General features: G+C 43.7%; 1 long non-coding RNA gene across 7 annotated transcripts in view; it reads left to right on the top strand.

The window, feature by feature from the left end:
• The window catches only part of LOC307187927, a 3519425-nt gene that overhangs the window by 330155 nt on the left and 3177012 nt on the right, over positions 1-12258 (top strand). For 5 of the 7 annotated variants that reach the window (XR_013828744.1, XR_013828745.1, XR_013828747.1 and 2 more), the window contains one exon: positions 4019-4104. This is a non-coding gene — a long non-coding RNA (uncharacterized lncRNA). The remainder of the gene's footprint in view (positions 1-4018; positions 4105-12258) is intronic. The other 2 variants (XR_013828746.1, XR_013828749.1) reach the window with 1 other exon arrangement.

Below are 12258 nucleotides of genomic sequence, written 5' to 3'. Positions count from 1 at the left end.
CCCTGAGCTCCTTTCTTCACCTCGCTTTCTTTTGAGCTGCCGCAACACCGCAGGATGGCTTCAGGCCCTAATCTGGTTCCGGTACAGCATGCTGAGCCTTTGGTTATTTCCTCTTCCTGGTGGGAAATGAGAGTTAAATTTGCCCATCCAGACACCTCCAGCTAGCCTCTCATTGGTTCTCGCTATTCCTGTTCATCTTCCGCAGAAATTGCAAATTGGGCCAAACACGAGGTTAAAGGCGCTGACTCTCCAAGTGGGGAGAGTGTTAGTAAAGCGTCTGGAATGTTGCACCCGAGTACCAGGGGAGGAAAACTGAGACATATTTGAACATGTCTCCCGATCACATGGTTGATCATACTCTGGGTTCCACATGCATGTTTTAGCTGAAGGAAGAATACCTAAAACCTGGGTAGTTAAAACCCGTGGAATGGGTACCATGAAATATGACTTCAAAGGGTCTACATTTGCTCACCGAACCTCTCCAATCGTATCACTGTTGCGTTTATGCCCCTGTACACATGCTTGATTCTCTTTCGGAGACATAGCAATCTATAGGTTTTAAGATACTTACTAGTCAGGTACGTTCTTAGGCGTTTAATATGTGGTGTTGAGTCCATTTCGTTGAGCAAGGTGTAGCTCTTGTCTATTCCATATTTGGCTTAAGGAACTTTATCTGTGCTCATTTCAATCTCTGGTTTTATGCAGCACCCCAACTCACCTTTCCTGTTAAGCAAGCATAAGTTGGTTTTCTAAATTGGAGACCCTGTTCTGTTCTGTAATTCAGTTCCTGTGTAGCCAAGTTTACATTCCGTGTATTACAGATATCTTATGATGTTTCTTTTTCTGTGTGACTTATTTCAGTTAGAATCATCATACCTGAATCCACTCATTGTGCTGCTAAGGGCCTGATGACACAGATTTCATTGCTGAGTGATATTGCTTTGTAAGTAACTACCACAACTTCTTTATCCATTTTTCACTTTCTGTGATGTTGAACTTGTACTGTAAAGGAGGTTCTTGTAAACAGAGCCGTTCCAATCTTTGGGGTTGCTGTGTCTTTTTGATTTTAATTTCCCTAAGCTATAGGACCATAAGTGGAAGTGCCCTAGGTTCTGTTGCTTTGTTTTTTAGATGTTTCACGAAACACCATACACTTCTCCCGAGTGGTTGTTGGCAATTTACATCCCGCCCATCAGCATAACAAGGCGCCCAGTTCTCCATGGCCTGTCCTGCCTTTCTGGATTTTACACTTTTTTCAGATGGCCCTTTTGACCGGGGGGAAGTGAGACTTCATTGTAGTGCAGATTTCCTTTGCAAGCTTGCTTGGTTGGCCAAAAAGGGCGTATGCGTTTTTTCCTGAATATATTCAGGAAAAAACGCATACGCCCTTTTTGGCCAAGTGCATCATTGTGGACGTTCTGCCTCTTTTCCTATGCTTTCAATGCAATTCCAGTCTACCTCCTGAAATCGGTTTCCTGCAATTCTGCCCCGCTTTCAAGTCCTCTTGGCAGCCTTACTTCAGTGTATTTTTGGACGATAGCTGTCATTTATAACTCTGCAGGTTTGTGAATTACAGTGCCCCTGAGCTCCTTTCTTCAACTCGCTTTCTTGTGACCTGGCCGCAACACCGCAGGATGGCTTCAGGCCCTAATCTGGTTCCGGCATGGCACGCTGAGCCTTTGGTTATTTCCTCTTTCTGGTGGGAAATGAGAGTTAAATTTGCCCGTCCAGACACCTCCAGCTAGTCTCTCATTGTTTCTCGCTATTCCTGTTCATCTTCCGCAGAAATTGCAAACTGGGCCAAACAGGAGGTTAAAGGCGCTGACTCTCCAAGTCGGGAGAGTGTTAGTAAAGCGTCTGGAATGTTGCACCCGAGTACCAGGGTACGAAAACTGAGACATATTTGAACACGTCTCCCAATCACATGGTTGATCATACTCTAGGTTCCACATGCATGTTTTAGCTGAAGGAAGAATACCTTAAACCTGGGTAGTTGAAACCCGTGGAATGGGTACCATGCAATATGACTTCAAAGGGTCTTCATTTGCTCACCGAACCTCTCCAATCCTATCACTGCTGCGTTTATGCCCCTGTACACATGCTTGATTCTCTTTCAGAGACATAGCAATCCATAGGTTTTAAGATACTTACTAGTCAGGTACATTCTTAGGCGTTTAATATGCGGTGTTGAGTCCATTTCGTTGAGCAAGGAGTAGCTCTTGTCTATTCCATATTTGGCTTAAGGAACTTTATCTGTGCTCATTTCAATCTCTGGTTTTATGCAGCAACCCAACTCACCTTTCCCCTTAAGCAAGCATAAGTTGGATTTCTAAATTTGAGAACCTGTTCTGTTTTGGAATTCAGTTCCTTTGTAGCCAAGTTTACATTCCGTTTATTAGTGATATCTTATGATGTTTCTTTTTCTGTGTGACTTATTTCAGTTAGAATCATCGTACCTGAATCCACTCATTATGCTGATACGGGCCTGATGACATAGATTTCATTGCTGAGTGATACTGCATTGTACGTAAGTACCACAAGTCCTTTATCCTTTTTCACTTTCTGTGATATTGAAATTGTACGGTAAACGAGGTGCTTGTAAACAGAGGCGTCCCAAACTTTGAGGTGGCTGTGTCTTTTTGATTTTAATTTCCCTAAGCTATAGGACCATAAGTGGAAGTGCCCTAGGCTCTGTTGCTTTGTTTTTTAGATGTTTCAGGAAACACCATACACTTCTCCCGAGTGTATGTTGGCAATTTACATCCCGCCCATCAGCATAACAAGGCTCCCAGTTCTCCATGGCCTGTTGCCTTTCTGGATTTTACACTTTTTTCAGATGGCCCTTTTGACCGGGGGGAAGTGAGACTTCATTGTAGTGCAGATTTCCTTTGCAAGCTTGCTTGGTTGGCCAAAAAGGGCGTATGCGTGTTTTCCTGAATATATTCAGGAAAAAACGCATACGCCCTTTTTGGCCAAGTGCATCATTGTGGACGTTCTGCCTCTTTTCCTATGCTTTCAATGCAATTCCAGTCTACCTCCTGAAATCGGTTTCCTGCAATTCTGCCCCGCTTTCAAGTCCTCTTGGCAGCCTTACTTCAGTCTATTTTTGGACGATAGCTGTCATTTATAACTCTGCAGGTTTGTGAATTACAGTGCCCCTGAGCTCCTTTCTTCAACTCGCTTTCTTGTGACCTGGCCGCAACACCGCAGGATGGCTTCAGGCCCTAATCTGGTTACTGCCCGGCATGCTGAGCCTTTGGTTAATTCCTCTTCCTGGTGGGAAATGAGAGTTAAATTTGCCCGTCCAGACACCTCCAGCTAGCCTCTCATTGGTTCTCGCTATTCCTGTTCATCTTCTGCAGAAATTGCAAACTGGGCCAAACAGGAGGTTAAAGGGACTGACTCTCCAAGTGGGGAGAGTGTTAGTAAAGCGTCTGGAATGTTGCACCCGAGTACCAGGGGAGGAAAACTGAGACATATTTGAACACGTCTCCCGTTCACATGGTTGATCATACTCTGGGTTCCACATGCATGTTTTAGCTGAAGGAAGAATACCTTAAACCTGGAGAGTTGAGACCCGTGGAATGGGTACCATGCAATATGACTTCAAAGGGTCTTCATTTGCTCACCGAACCTCTCCAATCCTATCACTGCTGCGTTTATGCCCCTGTACACATGCTTGATTCTCTTTCAGAGACATAGCAATCCATAGGTTTTAAGATACTTACTAGTCAGGTACATTCTTAGGCGTTTAATATGCGGTGTTGAGTCCATTTCGTTGAGCAAGGAGTAGCTCTTGTCTATTCCATATTTGACTTAAGGAACTTTATCTGTGCTCATTTCAATCTCTGGTTTTATGCAGCACCCCAACTCACCTTTCCCCTTAAGCAAGCATAAGTTGGTTTTCTAAATTTGAGACCCTGTTCTGTTCTGTAATTCAGTTCCTGTGTAGCCAAGTTTACATTCCGTGTATTACTGATATCTTATGATGTTTCTTTTTCTGTGTGACTTATTTCAGTTAGAATCATCATACCTGAATCCACTCATTGTGCTGCTAAGGGCCTTGTGACACAGATTTCATTGCTGAGTGATATTGCTTTTTAAGTAAATACCACAACTTCTTTATCCATTTTTCACTTTCTGCGATGTTGAACTTGTACTGTAAAGAAGGTTCTTGTAAACAAAGCCGTTGCAAACTTTGGGGTGGCTGTGTCTTTTTGATTTTAATTTCCCTAAGCTATAGGACCATAAGTGGAAGTGCCCTAGGTTCTGTTGCTTTGTTTTTTAGATGTTTCAGGAAACACCATACACTTTTCCCCAGTGGTTGTTGGCAATTTACATCCCGCCCATCAGCATAACAAGGCTCCCAGTTCTCCATGGCCTGTCCTGCCTTTCTGGATTTTACACTTTTTTCAGATGGCCTTTTTGACCGGGGGGGAAGTGAGACTTCATTGTAGTGCAGATTTCCTTTGCAAGCTTGCTTGGTTGGCCAAAAAGGGCGTATGCGTTTTTTCCTGAATATATTCAGGAAAAAACGCATACGCCCTTTTTGGCCAAGTGCATCATTGTGGACGTTCTGCCTCTTTTCCTATGCTTTCAATGCAATTCCAGTCTACCTCCTGAAATCGGTTTCCTGCAATTCTGCCCCGCTTTCAAGTCCTCTTGGCAGCCTTACTTCAGTCTATTTTTGGACGATAGCTGTCATTTATAACTCTGCAGGTTTGTGAATTACAGTGCCCCTGAGCTCCTTTCTTCAACTCGCTTTCTTTTGAGCTGGCCGCAACACCGCAGGATGGCTTCAGGCCCTAATCTGGTTCCGGTACGGCACGCTGAGCCTTTGGTTATTTCCTCTTCCTGGTGGGAAATGAGAGTTAAATTTGCCCGTCCAGACACCTCCAGCTAGCCTCTCATTTGTTCTCGCTATTCCTGTTCATCTTCCGCAGAAATTGCAAACTGGGCCAAACAGGAGGTTAAAGGCGCTGACTCTCCAAGTGGGGAGAGTGTTAGTAAAGCGTCTGGAATGTTGCACCCGAGTACCAGGGGAGGAAAACTGAGACATATTTGAACACGTCTCCCGATCACATGGTTGATCATACTCTGGGTTCCACATGCATGTTTTAGCTGAAGGAAGAATACCTAAAACCTGGGTAGTTGAGACCCGTGGAATGGGTACCATGCAATATGACTTCAAAGGGTCTTCATTTGCTCACCGAACCTCTCCAATCCTATCACTGCTGCGTTTATGCCCCTGTACACATGCTTGATTCTCTTTCGGAGACATAGCAGTCTATAGGTTTTAAGATACTTACTAGTCAGGTACATTCTTTGGCGTTTAATATGCGGTGTTGAGTCCATTTCGTTGAGCAAGGAGTAGCTCTTGTCTATTCCATATTTGGCTTAAGGAACTTTATCTGTGCTCATTTCAATCTCTGGTTTTATGCAGCACCCCAACTCACCTTTCCCCTTAAGCAAGCATAAGTTGGTTTTCTAAATTTGAGTCCCTGTTCTGTTCTGTAATTCAGTTCCTGTGTAGCCAAGTTTCCATTCCGTGTATTACTGATATCTTATGATGTTTCTTTTTCTGTGTGACTTATTTCAGTTAGAATCATCATACCTGAATCCACTCATTGTGCTGCTAAGGGTCTGATGACATAGATTTCATTGCTGAGTGATATTGCTTTGTAAGTAAATACCACAACTTCTTTATCCATTTTTCACTTTCTGCGATGTTGAACTTGTACTGTAAACGAGGTTCTTGTAAACAGAGGCGTCCCAAATTTTGGGGTGGCTGTGTCTTTTTGATTTTAATTTCCCTAAGCTATAGGACCATAAGTGGAAGTGCCCTAGGTTCTGTTGCTTTGTTTTTTAGATGTTTCACGAAACACCATACACTTCTCCCGAGTGGTTGTTGGCAATTTACATCCCGCCCATCAGCATAACAAGGCGCCCAGTTCTCCATGGCCTGTCCTGCCTTTCTGGATTTTACACTTTTTTCAGATGGCCCTTTTGACCGGGGGGAAGTGAGACTTCATTGTAGTGCAGATTTCCTTTGCAAGCTTGCTTGGTTGGCCAAAAAGGGCGTATGCGTTTTTTCCTGAATATATTCAGGAAAAAACGCATACGCCCTTTTTGGCCAAGTGCATCATTGTGGAAGTTCTGCCTCTTTTCCTATGCTTTCAATGCAATTCCAGTCTACCTCCTGAAATCGGTTTCCTGCAATTCTGCCCCGCTTTCAAGTCCTCTTGGCAGCCTTACTTCAGTCTATTTTTGGACGATAGCTGTCATTTATAACTCTGCAGGTTTGTGAATTACAGTGCCCCTGAGCTCCTTTCTTCAACTCGCTTTCTTTTTAGCTGGCCGCAACACCGCAGGATGGCTTCAGGCCCTAATCTGGTTCCGGCATGGCACGCTGAGCCTTTGGTTATTTCCTCTTTCTGGTGGGAAATGAGAGTTAAATTTGCCCGTCCAGACACCTCCAGCTAGTCTCTCATTGTTTCTCGCTATTCCTGTTCATCTTCCGCAGAAATTGCAAACTGGGCCAAACAGGAGGTTAAAGGCGCTGACTCTCCAAGTCGGGAGAGTGTTAGTAAAGCGTCTGGAATGTTGCACCCGAGTACCAGGGTACGAAAACTGAGACATATTTGAACACGTCTCCCAATCACATGGTTGATCATACTCTAGGTTCCACATGCATGTTTTAGCTGAAGGAAGAATACCTTAAACCTGGGTAGTTGAAACCCGTGGAATGGGTACCATGCAATATGACTTCAAAGGGTCTTCATTTGCTCACCGAACCTCTCCAATCCTATCACTGCTGCGTTTATGCCCCTGTACACATGCTTGTTTCTCTTTCAGAGACATAGCAATCCATAGGTTTTAAGATACTTACTAGTCAGGTACATTCTTAGGCGTTTAATATGCGGTGTTGAGTCCATTTCGTTGAGCAAGGAGTAGCTCTTGTCTATTCCATATTTGGCTTAAGGAACTTTATCTGTGCTCATTTCAATCTCTGGTTTTATGCAGCAACCCAACTCACCTTTCCCCTTAAGCAAGCATAAGTTGGATTTCTAAATTTGAGAACCTGTTCTGTTTTGGAATTCAGTTCCTTTGTAGCCAAGTTTACATTCCGTTTATTAGTGATATCTTATGATGTTTCTTTTTCTGTGTGACTTATTTCAGTTAGAATCATCGTACCTGAATCCACTCATTATGCTGATACGGGCCTGATGACATAGATTTCATTGCTGAGTGAAAGTGCATTGTACGTAAGTACCACAAGTTCTTTATCCATTTTTCACTTTCTGTGATATTGAAATTGTACGGTAAACGAGGTTCTTGTAAACAGAGGCGTCCCAAACTTTGAGGTGGCTGTGTCTTTTTGATTTTAATTTCCCTAAGCTATAGGACCATAAGTGGAAGTGCCCTAGGCTCTGTTGCTTTGTTTTTTAGATGTTTCAGGAAACACCATACACTTCTCCCGAGTGTCTGTTGGCAATTTACATCCCGCCCATCAGCATAACAAGGCTCCCAGTTCTCCATGGCCTGTTGCCTTTCTGGATTTTACACTTTTTTCAGATGGCCCTTTTGACCGGGGGGAAGTGAGACTTCATTGTAGTGCAGATTTCCTTTGCAAGCTTGCTTGGTTGGCCAAAAAGGGCGTATGCGTGTTTTCCTGAATATATTCAGGAAAAAACGCATACGCCCTTTTTGGCCAAGTGCATCATTGTGGACGTTCTGCCTCTTTTCCTATGCTTTCAATGCAATTCCAGTCTACCTCCTGAAATCGGTTTCCTGCAATTCTGCCCCGCTTTCAAGTCCTCTTGGCAGCCTTACTTCAGTCTATTTTTGGACGATAGCTGTCATTTATAACTCTGCAGTTTGTGAATTACAGTGCCCCTGAGCTCCTTTCTTCAACTCGCTTTCTTGTGACCTGGCCGCAACACCGCAGGATGGCTTCAGGCCCTAATCTGGTTCCGGCCCGGCATGCTGAGCCTTTGGTTAATTCCTCTTCCTGGTGGGAAATGAGAGTTAAATTTGCCCGTCCAGACACCTCCAGCTAGCCTCTCATTGGTTCTCGCTATTCCTGTTCATCTTCCACAGAAATTGCAAACTGGGCCAAACAGGAGGTTAAAGGGACTGACTCTCCAAGTGGGGAGAGTGTTAGTAAAGCGTCTGGAATGTTGCACCCGAGTACCAGGGGAGGAAAACTGAGACATATTTGAACACATCTCCCAATCACATGGTTGATCATACTCTAGGTTCCACATGCATGTTTTAGCTGAAGGAAGAATACCTTAAACCTGGGTAGTTGAAACCCGTGGAATGGGTACCATGATATGACTTCAAAGGGTCTTCATTTGCTCACCGAACCTCTACAATCCTATCATTGCTGCGTTTATGCCCCTGTACACATGCTTGATTCTCTTTCGGAGACATAGCAATCCATAGGTTTTAAGATACTTACTAGTCAGGTACATTCTTAGGCATTTAATATGGGGTGTTGAGTCCATTTCGTTGAGCAAGGAGTAGCTCTTGTCTATTCCATATTTGGCTTAAGGAACTTTATCTGTGCTCATTTCAATCTCTGGTTTTATGCAGCACCCCAACTCACCTTTCCCCTTAAGCAAGCATAAGTTGGTTTTCTAAATTTGAGACCCTGTTCTGTTCTGTAATTCAGTTCCTGTGTAGCCAAGTTTCCATTCCGTGTATTACTGATATCTTATGATGTTTCTTTTTCTGTGTGACTTATTTCAGTTAGAATCATCATACCTGAATCCACTCATTGTGCTGCTAAGGGCCTGATGACATAGGTTTCATTGCTGAGTGATATTGCTTTGTAAGTGAATACCACAACTTCTTTATCCATTTTTCACTTTCTGCGATGTTGAACTTGTACTGTAAATGAGGTTCTTGTAAACAGAGCCGTTCCAAACTTTGGGGTGGCTGTGTCTTTTTGATTTTAATTTCCCTAAGCTATAGGACCATAAGTGGAAGTGCCCTAGGTTCTGTTGCTTTGTTTTTTAGATGTTTCAGGAAACACCATACACTTCTCCCGAGTGGTTGTTGGCAATTTACATCCCGCCCATCAGCATAACAAGGCTCCCAGTTCTCCATGGCCTGTCCTGCCTTTCTGGATTTTACACTTTTTTCAGATGGCCCTTTTGACCGGGGGGAAGTGAGACTTCATTGTAGTGCAGATTTCCTTTGCAAGCTTGCTTGGTTGGCCAAAAAGGGCGTATGCGTTTTTTCCTGAATATATTCAGGAAAAAACGCATACGCCCTTTTTGGCCAAGTGCATCATTGTGGACGTTCTGCCTCTTTTCCTATGCTTTCAATGCAATTCCAGTCTACCTCCTGAAATCGGTTTCCTGCAATTCTGCCCCGCTTTCAAGTCCTCTTGGCAGCCTTACTTCAGTCTATTTTTGGACGATAGCTGTCATTTATAACTCTGCAGGTTTGTGAATTACAGTGCCCCTGAGCTCCTTTCTTCAACTCGCTTTCTTGTGACCTGGCCGCAACACCGCAGGATGGCTTCAGGCCCTAATCTGGTTCCGGCCCGGCATGCTGAGCCTTTGGTTAATTCCTCTTCCTGGTGGGAAATGAGAGATAAATTTGCCCGACCAGACACCTCCAGCTATCCTCTCATTGGTTCTCGCTATTCCTGTTCATCTTCCGCAGAAATTGCAAACTGGGCCAAACAGGAGGTTAAAGGGACTGACTCTCCAAGTGGGGAGAGTGTTAGTAAAGCGTCTGGAATGTTGCACCCGAGTACCAGGGGAGGAAAACTGAGACATATTTGAACACGTCTCCCGATCACATGGTTGATCATACCTTAGGTTCCACATGCATGTTTTAGCTGAAGGAAGAATACCTTAAACCTGGGTAGTTGAAACCCGTGGAATGGGTACCATGCAATATGACTTCAAGGGTCTTCATTTGCTCACCGAACCTCTCCAATCCTATCACTGCTGCGTTTATGCCCCTGTACACATGCTTGATTCTCTTTTGGAGACATAGCAATCCATAGGTTTTAAGATACTTACTAGTCAGGTACATTCTTAGGCGTTTAATATGGGGTGCTGAGTCCATTTCGTTGAGCAAGGAGTAGCTCTTGTCTATTCCATATTTGGCTTAAGGAACTTTATTTGTGCTCATTTCAATCTCTGGTTTTATGCAGCACCCCAACTCACCTTTACCCTTAAGCAAGAATAAGTTGGTTTTCTAAATTTGAGACCCTGTTCTGTTCTGTAATTCAGTTCCTGTGTAGCCAAGTTTACATTCCGTGTATTACTGATATCTTATGATGTTTCTTTTTCTGTGTGACTTATTTCAGTTAGAATCATCATACCTGAATCCACTCATTGTGCTGCTAAGGTCCTGATGACACAGATTTCATTGCTGAGTTATATTGCTTTGTAAGTAAATACCACAATTTCTTTATCCATTTTTCACTTTCTGCGATGTTGAACTTGTACTGTAAACGAGGTTCTTGTAAACAGAGCCATTCCAAACTTTGGGGTGGCTGTGTCTTTTTGATTTTAATTTCCCTAAGCTATAGGACCATAAGTGGAAGTGCCCTAGGTTCTGTTGCTTTGTTTTTTAGATGTTTCAGGAAACACCATACACTTCTCCCGAGTGGTTGTTGGCAATTTACATCCCGCCCATCAGCATAACAAGGCTCCCAGTTCTCCATGGCCTGTCCTGCCTTTCTGGATTTTACACTTTTTTCAGATGGCCCTTTTGACCGGGGGGAAGTGAGACTTCATTGTAGTGCAGATTTCCTTTGCAAGCTTGCTTGGTTGGCCAAAAAGGGCGTATGCGTTTTTTCCTGAATATATTCAGGAAAAAACGCATACGCCCTTTTTGGCCAAGTGCATCATTGTGGACGTTCTGCCTCTTTTCCTATGCTTTCAATGCAATTCCAGTCTACCTCCTGAAATCGGTTTCCTGCAATTCTGCCCCGCTTTCAAGTCCTCTTGGCAGCCTTACTTCAGTCTATTTTTGGACGATAGCTGTCATTTATAACTCTGCAGGTTTGTGAATTACAGTGCCCCTGAGCTCCTTTCTTCAACTCGCTTTCTTTTGAGCTGGCCGCAACACCGCAGGATGGCTTCAGGCCCTAATCTGGTTCCGGTACGGCACGCTGAGCCTTTGGTTATTTCCTCTTCCTGGTGGGAAATGAGAGTTAAATTTGCCCGTCCAGACACCTCCAGCTAGTCTCTCATTGGTTCTCGCTATTCCTGTTCATCTTCCGCAGAAATTGCAAAGTGGGCCAAACAGGAGGTTAAAGGCGCTGACTCTCCAAGTGGGGAGAGTGTTAGTAAAGCGTCTGGAATGTTGCACCCGAGTACCAGGGGAGGAAAACTGAGACATATTTGAACACGTCTCCCGTTCACATGGTTGATCGTACTTGGGTTCCACATGCATGTTTTAGCTGAAGGAAGAATACCTTAAACCTGGAGAGTTGAGACCCGTGTAATGGGTACCATGCAATATGACTTCAAAGGGTCTTCATTTGCTCACCGAACCTCTCCAATCCTATCACTGCTGCGTTTATGCCCCTGTACACATGCTTGATTCTCTTTTGGAGACATAGCAATCCATAGGTTTTACGATACTTACTAGTCAGGTACATTCTTAGGCGTTTAATATGCGGTGTTGAGTCCATTTCGTTGAGCAAGGAGTAGCTCTTGTCTATTCCATATTTGACTTAAGGAACTTTATCTGTGCTCATTTCAATCTCTGGTTTTATGCAGCACCCCAACTCACCTTTACCCTTAAGCAAGCATAAGTTGGTATTCTAAATTTGAGACCCTGTTCTGTTCTGTAATTCAGTTCCTGTGTAGCCAAGTTTCCATTCCGTGTATTACTGATATCTTATGATGTTTCTTTTTCTGTGTGACTTATTTCAGTTAGAATCATCATACCTGAATCCACTCATTGTGCTGCTAAGGGCCTGATGACACAGATTTCATTGCTGAGTGATATTGCTTTGTAAGTAAATACCACAACTTCTTTATCCATTTTTCACTTTCTGCGATGTTGAACTTGTACTGTAAACGAGGTTCTTGTAAACAGAGCCGTTCCAAACTTTGGGGTGGCTGTGTCTTTTTGATTTTAATTTCCCTAAGCTATAGGACCATAAGTGGAAGTGCCCTAGGTTCTGTTGCTTTGTTTTTTAGATGTTTCAGGAAACACCATACACTTCTCCCGAGTGGTTGTTGGCAATTTACATCCCGCCCATCAGCATAACAAGGC

The sequence above is a fragment of the Stenella coeruleoalba genome (assembly GCF_951394435.1).
Source record: "Stenella coeruleoalba genome assembly, chromosome: 6".
Lineage (NCBI taxonomy): Eukaryota > Metazoa > Chordata > Mammalia > Artiodactyla > Delphinidae > Stenella > Stenella coeruleoalba.
This window is presented reverse-complemented; position numbering and strand designations above follow the sequence as displayed.